Here is an 11,618-nt window from a genome sequence, read left to right as displayed (position 1 = left end):
AAGAAGAAGATGGGGCAAAAAAAATCGAGCGATGACGAAAGTAAATTGAGAGCGAAAACAAGAGAAAGCAGAGAAAGTAGAGAGAATGAAGACGAGAGGAAGAAGATGGGGCTAAAAAAAATCGTTGGGAGACGAAGGCCGAGGGAGAGAGGGGGGTGGGAAGAAGCAATGCGATTCAAGTGGTTGATTCAAAAAATCGGGCTGAATCAATTTTCCGCGATTTTTTCCTGAGAGAATGAAATGGTGTAATATCACTTCAATGTAATTCATTTTACACTAACGCCATTATTTAATGAACTAGGTAATGCGAGGGGAATTCATTCCACTTCATTGTGGACTAACCCTTATTCTAATGAACTAAACAATGCAGGAGAAATTCTTCTCACTTCATTTTGGACTAACCCCCATATATGGGGGTTAGTCCAAAATGAAGTGATAAGAATTACTCCTGCATTATTGAGTTCATTAGAATAAGGGGTTAGTGCAGAATGAATTCCACTTCAAGTGAATCACATCAATTCATTCACTGTCAGGCACAAAACGGGAAATTTAGATTCGGACCTGTTTTTCGAATCAATCACTTGAAGCGCGGGATGCACGTTGCTCCTTCCCCCCAAAAGGCAAAAAAATTTGTCATTTCCCTTTCACCTCTCCCTCTCCCTCTCCCTCGGCCTTCGTCTCCCAACAATTTTTTCGCCCCATCTTCTTCCTTTTGTCTTCACTCTCTCTGCTTTCTCTCGTCATCGCTCGATTTTTTTTGCTCCATCTTCTTCTTCTCTTTTACACATCTCCTCTCCCCGTCTCTCTCGGCCTCACTCTTCCTTCTCTCTCTCTCTTTTCCCTCTCGGCCTCCCTCTCTTCTCACTCTCGGCCTCCCTCTCCCTTCTCGCTCTAGCTCGTCACTTTCCACCCCCCCCCCCCCCCCCCCCTCCCGTTTCCTTCGATTTAACCTATTCCGCTTTTGATTTACTTCGATTTTCTTGGATTTCTGACATTTAGGCGTCGCTTTCTTCGATTGGGCTTAGATTTCCCCATTCGGCGGTGGTTTTCCCCAAATTTCAGAAGGTAAGCCGAAACCCTAATTTTTTTTTCAACTAATTTAGTGTTGTATTTGATTTAATTTTAATTTTTGTGCGTAATTTATCTTGATTGTGGCCTAATTTTGGGATTTAGGGCTCAATTTCGTCTTGATAGGGTTTAATTTCGGGATTAGAGTTAGGGTTTGGGACCTTTAGGGTTTGTAAGGTTTAGTCTTTAGGTCTAGAATTAGGGTTTATGGTTTTTTTCAAAAAAAATTAGGGTTCTCAATTTTTGGGGTGATAGTGTTTTAAGGGCTTAGGGTTTAGTGTTTGGGGCTTTTAGGGGTTTTAAGGTCTAGGGTTTACGGTATGGGGCTTTTAGGGGTTTTAAGGTCTAAGGTTTAGGGTTTAGGGTTTAGGGTTTAGGGTTTAGGGTTTATTTTGATTTTTTAGTTTACTCAGCTAGGGTTTAGGGTTTAGCGTTAGGGACTTTTAGGGGTTTTAAGGTCTAGCGTTTAGGGTTTGGGGCTTTTAGGGGTTTTAAGGTCTAGGGTTTAGGGTTTAGGGTTTATTTTAATTTGTTAGGGTTCTTGGTTAGAGTTTAGGGTTTATTTTAATTTGTTAGGGTTCTTGGTTAGAGTTTAGGGTTTAGGGCTTGCGGCTTTAGGGGTGTGAAGGTCTAGGGTTTTGATTTTGCGGCTTTAGGGGTTTTAAGGTGGTCTAGGGTTTAGGGTTTATTTGAATTAGTTAGGGTCGTCGGTTGGGGTTTAGGGTTTAGGGTGTTTAGTTGTTATGGTCTTGGGTTAAGTATTTGGTTTAGTTCGATTAATTTTTAAATGTTTTAGAATGTTGTTGAATATATATGAAGTGCTATGGAATGCTCTCGCCATGTGGTGAAGAGATTTGGGTGTTATAAATATCCACCACATGGTATTTTGTTTTTTGTTGGTTGTGTTTCCATTTGTCCCTAGTTAGTACAACGGGTAATAGTTGTCTGATAAAAAAAAATTACATGAGGACCATCTCGGATTTAGATTATAAATGGCTAGAAGAAGACAACAAACTCCTCGATCATATGACATTTGGACCTTCAAGGATAACAGTAGAATGCTTGATCTCTTGGTTGAGCAAGTCAATATGGGGAATAGGATGCCCAATGGGGTTTGGAAGCATGAAGTGTATTTGGACTGTGTCGATAGGTTCAATGAAGGTGCAGCTAATAAAAAATCTGTTGAGCAGCTCAAGAATCAAACAAAATCATGGAAGAAAACTTACCAAACAGTAATAAAAAAATTATTGAGCAGCTCAAGAATCAAACAAAATAATGTAAGAAAACTTACCAAACAGTAACGAGCTGTCTCAACACTAGTGGGTTCGGTTGGGATGCAACTACACACCGAGTTATTGCATGTTATTCTGTATGGCAAGACTACATCAAGGTCAATAAATTATGATGCACTATAAAATATTTTGTATGTTTTTCGCATTACTAGAACTCTATTCCAAGCCATCTAAATGTTGTTTTATTCTTGTAGGAGCATAAAGATGTTGAAAAGTATAGACAACAAGGCTGCCCCCTTTATGACAAATTGGCTTTGGTAGTTGGAAACAAAATAGCCGTGGGGACAGTAAGTCAAACTAACGTAGACATGTGAAATGATGTTCAACATGAGGAAGAAAATTAACGCTTGGACATGCTCGAGGATGTCGATTTAGGTAGAGATACTCCATCACCATTCTTTACAGAAAATGAGTCAGCACCTGATTAGTCTTGAAGTGCTAACCCGTCAACTTTAAGTCATTGTAGAAAGAGACCAAAAATGTCCACTGATGACAGTTTCATGTTCCTTGATACATGAAAGAAATTGTTGCGGTATTGCATGATGCTATAAAACCGGAAGATGATAAAGTTGACGGAAATAAATGGATTGTAGCCCAATCAAAAATCCCCGACATTCTGATACAATGGAGGTTTCACGCTCCTAAATGGTTGGATACGAAAATTAAGAGGGACATGTTTACGGATATGAGAGTGGAAGAGCAACTCCAGTGGCTTAAATATTGTTCTGGACAAATGTAGTAATGAGCTACTTTGGGATGATTTTTTTGAATTTTAATTATGTTTTTTAATTATGACATTATGGACTTATCGTTAATAGATTATGAATGTCAATATGGATAAGATTTGGGTTTTCATGATTGTTGTGTTCTTATTGTGTGAATGAATATTGTGGATGTATAGTTGGATATGGTTGTATATAGGTGTCATTGAAAATAAGTTATGATTGAAGATAACGATATGTTTTTGTGTTTATGGCATTTAGGAAGAAACCTGAATTATTTTTATAGTCGTCATTGTGCTTGTAGTGATTGTATTTTCAGGTTTCCATGGATATTAAAAAAGACAAAAGAATAATTGTAAGTATGATAGCATTCACATGTCTTATGTACATGATGGGAAGATACTATTCCAACCATAGGAATCGACGTGCACTACATCCTAGTGGGATTGGTGATCTGATTTATTTGCAAAAGGCATTAATGAAATCACTTGTTAAATTTTGACAAGTTTACAGTATGAATCAAATTGTGTTTCATAAATTGGTAGAGATACGTTATAGTAAATGATTTTTATCACCCACAAAGACCATCTCAGTGGAAGAACAACTTGCATATTTTCTCCTAACTGTTGGTCAACAACAATCGTATAGTATCACAGCAGAGATGTTTGATAGATCATATTGGACCATAAGTAGGTATTTCAATAAGGTGTTGAATGCTATTATCAAACGTCAGTCTGATTACATCAAATGGCCTTCAGAACACACTCACTCGAAGGTTTTAAACAATCCAATGTTTAAATTAATATTTAAAGTTACTTTGTATTAATTGAAATGATATAATTAGGATTGTATTGGGGCTATTGATGGAACTCATACCCAAGCAAATATCCCACTTGAAGAACAAAAAAGGTTCCGGAACAGAAGGGCTATCTCTCACAAAATGTGATGGCAACATGTACATTTAACATGCAATTCACTTATGTACTTGTTGGATGGGAGGGATCAGCAATTGATTCCCATGTCTTGAAGGATGCATTGACTCTCTGAGATAGACTCTTTGTACCCGAAGGTAAATAATATATTTTTATGTAGTAATTTTGTTCTATTTTATCTTCAATTATCTTAGGTGGAATATATTTTGTACTGTAGGTAAATATTATTTAGTTGATGCTGGTTATGCAAAAATGCTAAGATTTTTGGCTCCATATTGAGGAACTTGTTATCATCTACAATAATTTGGAGACAACCTTCTTATAAATGATAAAGAGTTATTCAATCGAAGGCACTCTTCTTTGAAGAATACTATTGAATGAACTTTTGGTACTTTAAAAGCTTGATTCCAAATGTTGAAAGATGCTCCTCCGTTTTCTTATAAGATCCAAATAAAAATTGTAATATCTTGTTGCATATTACACAATTATATACGTAAATAGGATTACAATGATATGTTCGAATTGGAAGATAATGATTCAGATGATGAGCTTGGTAAAGGACGTGATGAGGTCCGATTAACAGGTGTAAATGAGGATGAAGATAGCGATGATAGCGATGATCTTGGGGATGAAACAACCTATCAACAACCATGCGGAGGCGGCTTGTAATAGAATCCACTAGAGCCGCACAATTTCAAGATGCCATAGCGACTAACATGTGGAGTGATTATTGATGGTTGTACTTTATTGCTTGTGAACTTGTATGTTGTCGTTCGTATGTACAAAATTAGTAAGTCGGTGATTTTAAATGCACGAACTCGTTGTTATATTCCAAGGCATAAACGTTTGTTTTTATGCTGTAAATTGTGGACTATTACGAGTAACTCAATTCAGTTTGAAGCATGTTTTTTTTAAGTTTTAATTATATATATGTTATTAAAAATTATTTAAACGATTAATTTTTATTTTATTAAAATATATTATTAATTACGCAAAAATTTCATAGTATGTTATTAATTAAAAAAAATTATTTATTCAGTTCAATTAAATAATTTATTCGATAATTATATTCGTTTTTGTTATTTTTTACTATTTTTCACTTTTTAAAATTTATTCTTGTCACACATAATTAGTATATTAATTTATAATCAACAGTAATCATTAAAAATATATATTATGTGATTGATAAATTAATATATTTATTTATTTATTTATTTATTATGTATTTTTATTAATATAATGAGTTTTAATGTTAAAATATATCTTATGTTATTACAAAATAATGTATTTATTTATTATATTCGCTTATGAAATTTTTAAATTTTTATTTATTTTAAATAACTTATTCTAGTTGCCTGTAATTAGTATATTAATTTATAATAATCTGTAATCATTAATTGGTTTAATTATCCAATTGCTATAATTAATTAAACCATTGGTTTTACATTTTGTGTTAATATATTATTAATTAATAATACATAAAAATATATATTATGTTATTGATAAATTAATATATTTTTTTATTTTTTTATTTTGTATTAAAAGAGTGAGTTGTAATGTTAAAATATATCTTATGTTATTACAAATTAATTTATTTATTTATTATATTTGATTATGTTATTTTTTAATTTTTTAATTAATTATTAATAACTTTTTTCTTGTCACACGTAATTATTGTTTTAATTTACAATAAACTATAATCAGCAAGTAATATAATATAGTTTTTCATTAATTAGGTTATTAATATATTTTAATACAACACATTAAATCACTTATAAGTGTAGTAACCATGTTTATTTGAGTAAATTATATGTTTAGGTATATGTTTTACTTAAGTATATTATAAAAGGTTACTCATACTCTTCTTTATATCATACTTTTCATTTGGGGGCACTAACACTGGAATCTATTTTCCAGTGCACTTGATTACGTGTGACTAGAATAAATTATAATAAATAAATAAATAAAGTAACAAATCACATAAGCGAATATAATAAATAAAAAATTATTTTTTAATAACATAAGATACATTTTAACATTAAAAATCACTAATTTAATACAGTAATAAAAAATAAATATAATATATATATATATATATATTATTTTATCGACAACATAATATATATTTTTACGTATTATTAATTAATAATATATTGCCACAAAATTTAAAACCATTAGTTTTGGGGGGTTAGTCAACAAAACGGATTTTTGAAGTTCATGTTCATCTCCAACATGAAGATCATGTCAGTCATCTATATGATCTTCATCTTTGCACTTGGTGTTAGTGTTGACGATTTCATGTGCACTGGAAAACAATTTCTAGTGTTAGTGCCCCAACATGAGAAAAACATAAAAAATAAGAGAATGCCTACCCTAAATTAAGTAAAACATCCATTATAACTACATGAATAAGTTATTTAATGTAAAATTAAATATATTAATATATTTATTAATTGAATTAGATATTTTATTTTGCATTAATATGGTAATTACGTGAGCCAATAAAATACGCACATGATTAATTACAAGTAATAAATAAATAAAGTTATAAATGATTTTTTAATAACATAAGATATGTTTTAATATTAAAAACCACTAATTTAATACAATAATAAAAAAATTATATAATAAATAATTTATATATATATATATCAATAACATAATATATTTTATGTATTACTAATTAATAATATATTGTCACAAAATTTAAAACCATTGTTTTAATTAATTATAGCAATGGGATAATTAAACCAAAATAATTTATCAAATATTTATTTTAATAATATTTTAATTATGACTATTAAATCACTATTTTAATATAGAAATTATAAAATAAATAAAATTAAATATATTAAATAAATAAAAATAATTATTTTATAAATAAAAATTATAAATTAGTGTTTTTTATGACGATAGTTTAATTTTTCCTAACTTAGGAAAAATTAAACCATCGTCTTGCACGTCGTCTTCCTCAGCGGCAAGGCAGTGGGCAACGGCGACGGCGATGGACCAGCAGGCAACGCCAATAGAGGCGGCGCTCCGACGGTACGCCGAGAGGGAGAAGAGAGGGAGGTCGAGAGAGAAGAGAAGTCGGGAGGCTAAGAGGCTCTGCAACAGATGCTCGACCTCCCGTACTCTACAATGGAGGTCGAGAGGGAGAGGCCGTTGTGATGGAGGTCGAGAGGGAGAAGTCGTAGAGAGGGAGACCAGAGAGAGGGAGACAGGAGTGAGATGCCGAAGCCGATTGAGGGAGCAGAGAGATGGATGCCGTAGCCGAGAGAAGGGGTGCGGAAACGAAATGAGAGGGGCACGCTCGTTTCATGTACATGAATGCCAAAATTTGGCGGAAAACACTTTTTTCCGTCGTTTACACTTTGGACATGATCTCCTGAGTCATGTTAGTCATGTACATGACTTGAAGTTCGACTCTCAACTTATAATGACCTCAGGACATGAACTGAGTAATGTGGCTGAAGTTCATGTCCTGAGTAAAGTTGACTAACACTCCCTTAATTAATTATAACAATGGGATAATTAAACCAAAATAGTTTATCAAATATTTATTTTAAAAATACAGTAATTACAAAATGAGTATACTATATAAATAAAAATAATTATTTTATAAATACAAAACATGGATTATTTTACAAAATAAATATAATGAAGTTATAACTTAGGAAAAATTAAACCAACGTCGTCTTCCTCATGGCGCCCCGATGCATTGTCTTCCTCACAGCGTCGATAATGGCGGGAGACAACGACGGGCCAGCAGGCAACAACGACGGAGGCGATGCTTTGACGGTACACCAAGAGGGAGAAGAGGGAAAAAAATCGGGGGAGGAAGGCCCAGAAGGGAGAAAAGTTTAGTGGGAGAGGAAGCCGAGAGAGAGGGAGAATAAACGAAACGAGGGAAAAAAAATTGTTCGGGGGAGGGAGAAACACATCCTGCGTATGATTTACAAAATAGGTATGAAATACAATTCCCCCATTTTTGCCTTAGAATATTACCTAGCATGATTCAAATGAAGAGAAAATAATTTTGGACTAATCGCCTAATCGAATGAAGGGAGTAATGCGGGAGTAATTCATATCTAATTCATTTAAGATGAATTGAAATCTTCACTTTAGGGGGGGTTAGTCCACAATGAAGTGGAATGAATTCCCCCTGCATTACCTAGTTCATCCCACTTATGGCGTTAGTCCAAAATGACTTGACTTGAAGTGAGATAACACCATTTCATCTCCTCAGGCAAAAACGACGGAAATCTGTTTTCGCCCTTTTTTTCAAGTCATCCAATTACCGCGAGCGACGGCGTCGCTTCTTTCCCCCCCCCCCGAAACTAAAAAATCACGCTCATTTCTTTCTCCTCTCCTCTCGCTCAGCCTTTGTATCTGGACGAAAATTTTCGCCCAACTTCTTCTTTCTTTTTCGCTGTCTCTGCTCGCTCTGCTCCTCTCGCTCAGCGCTGCTCCCTCTGTTGTATCTGCTCCCTCTCTCTTGTTATCTCTCATTTTCGCCCCATCTCCCTCTCTCGTCTCTTTCTCTTCCCTCTCCCTCTCTCTTTTCCCTCTAGGCCTCCATCTCTTTTCATTCTCGGCCTCCCTCTTCCTTCTCGTTCCCGCTCTTCTCTTTCCTCCTCCCCCAATTTCCTTTGATTTAACCTATTCCGGTTTCGATATCCTTCAATTTCCTTCAATCTTCTTCGATTTTCGACAGTTAGGCGTCGATTTCTTCCATTGGGCTTACATTTCCCCATTCGGCGGTGATTTCCCCCAAATTTCAGAAGGTAATCCGAAACCCTAATTTTTTTTCAACTAATTTAGTTTTGTGTTTGAGTTAATTTTAATTTTTGTGCGTAATTTATCTTGATTGTGGCCAAATTAATTCCAATAATATCACATTCATTGAAGCTGTTTTTATCTTTCATAAACTTGTGATGAAGTTTATTTCTTATACTGTTTATAAGCAAAATCTCTACAACCGTCACAGAAGTGACTTGTTCCGACTCTAAACATAACTCCCCTTATATTAGTTGGTTTAATACAAATTTGATTGTGCCCCAATAAATAATTTGGAACAGTATTGACTAAGAGAACTGTAACGTTTCCCCGTTTGCTTTTAAAAAATTTATAAAATGCTCAAAGATGGTTGCTGCAACCCCTATCTTAAAACCAGAGTTGGTAAAAAGAAAATTGGCTGGACTCTAAAATTTGAGATTTATATACGAATGGGCATATATCTTGGAGATAACATGGGGATGTAAAAAAGAGTATGTCGATAGGTACATACTCAGGAGAGTAAATCTGATGATGATATATATGTAGCAGGTTCAGCTACTACCCTTGGTATCAACCTTTAAAATCTGAGAGTATTGAAAAGGGGGAATTAAAGATCTGGAAAGTAAAATGCCCTGTAGAGAGATGTGCTATGAAGATAATACTCAAAAAAATTTCTTTTCTTCTTTTCTAAGATTTGAGAGTTGCACATAATAGTGGCCAGCACTTGATGGATCAAGAGCAGAAATCTATTTTGCTGCATATTGTCCTAACTTTATATTCTTAAGGAATTTGCAGGCACTTAACAGTGTCCACCACATTGTTACTTCTGGTTTTATTGGCATACTTTCAACAAACTGATAAGCATCTGTCAAGTACCCAGCTCGGCCTAGAAGAACTACCACACAATCATAATGTTGTTGACGAGGTTCAATGCCATGGTCTCTCTTCATGAAATGAAAATATTTCCATCCTTCTTCCACAAGATCTTAAACACAGAATGAGCATGCTCCAAGCTTCCACACTTTGCATACATGTCAATAAGAGTCGTATTAACAAACATATCAGCTGCAAAGTCACTACCTTTAACAAATTTATTCTAGTCATCTGCAATGAAATTAGTTAGATTAATTTTGAAATGTTTTAGAACGTTGTTGAATATGTTTGAAGTGCTATGGAATGTTTATGTCATGTGGTGAGGAGATTTTGGAGTTATAAATATCCACCACATGGTCCAATTCAAACAAGGCTGAGTCGCCTACACGAGCGTCCATTAGCCAATGAAACCCAACCCCCATCAATGACGATGTACGGTTCATAGTGACTGCGAAGTCATATGGGGCTCTACCAGGGGTGTTCGGTGAATTTGGACTTCATGAGTTTGTTTTTGCATTGTTCTAGTCATCTGCAATGAAGTTAGATTAATTTTGAAATGTGTTAGAATGTTGTTGAATATGTTTGTAGTGCTATGGAATGTTTATGTCATGTGGTGAGGAGATTTTGGAGTTATAAATATCCACCACATGGTCCAATTCAAACAAGGCTGAGTTGCCTACACGGGCGTCCATTAGCCAACGAAACCCGACCCCCATCAATGACGATGTACGGTTCGTAGTGACTGCGAAGTCATATGGGGCTCTACCAGGGGTATTCGGTAAATTTGGACTTCATGAGTTTGTTTTTGCATTGTTCTAGTCATCTGCAATGAAATTAGTTAGATTAATTTTGAAATGTGTTAGAATGTTGTTGAGATGTTTGAAGTGCTATGGAATATTTATGTCATGTGGTGAGGAGATTTTGGAGTTATAAATATCCACCACATTGTATTTTGTTATTTGTTGGTTGTGTTTCTGTGTGTCCCTAGTTACTACGACTAGTAATGGTTGTATGATAAAAAAAATTTCCATGACGACCATCTCGGATTTAGATTATAAATGGTTGGAAGAAGACAACAAACTCCTCGATCATATGACATTTGGACCTTCGATGATGACAACAAAATGCTCGATCTGTTGGTTGAGCAAGTCAATATGGGGAATAGGATGCCTAATGGGGTTTGGAAGCATGAAGTATATTTGGACTGTGTCAATAGGTTCAATGAAGACACAGCTAATAAAAAAACTGTTGAGCAGCTCAAGAATCAAACAAGATCATGGAAGAAAACTTACCAAACAGTAACAAGTTGTCTCAACACTAGTGGGTTCGGTTGGGATGCAACCACACATCGAGTTACTGCATGTCATTCTGTATGGCAAGACTATATCAAGGTCAGTAAATTATGATTGACTGTAAAACAATTTGTATGTTTTCCGCATTACTAGAACTCTATGCCAAGTCGTCTAAATAATGTTTTATCCTTGGTCGAGCATAAAGAAGCTAAAAAGTATAGACAACAAGGCTGCCCTCTTTATGACAAATTGGCTTTGGTAGTGGGAAACTCAATAGCCATGGGGAGAACAAGTCAAATTGACGAAGACATGTGCAATGATGTCCAACATCAGGAAGAAAATGAGCGTGTGGACATGCTCGAGGATGTTGATTTAGGTAGAGAATCTCCTTCGCCATTCTTTACAAAAAATGAGTCGGCACCTGATCAGTCTCCAAGTACTAACCCATCAAGTTCAAGTCGTCGTAGAAAGAGACCACAAATGGCCACTGATGATAGTATTATGTTCGCTGATACAATAACAAGAATTGCCACCCTACTGCAATCTCTACAATCTAAAAATGATAAAGCCACCGGAGAAAATTGGTATGAAGCACTCACAGAAATCCCGGACCTGTCGGTAGAGATGAAGTTTCGCACTCCTATATTGTTAGATACACCA

The sequence above is a fragment of the Aristolochia californica genome, unplaced genomic scaffold (assembly GCF_029961685.1).
Source record: "Aristolochia californica isolate CCGP_79_NKW_82.1479 unplaced genomic scaffold, dmAriCali1.0.hap1 SCAF_9, whole genome shotgun sequence".
Classification (NCBI taxonomy): Eukaryota; Viridiplantae; Streptophyta; class Magnoliopsida; order Piperales; family Aristolochiaceae; genus Aristolochia; species Aristolochia californica.
Note: the sequence above shows the minus strand (reverse complement) of the source record.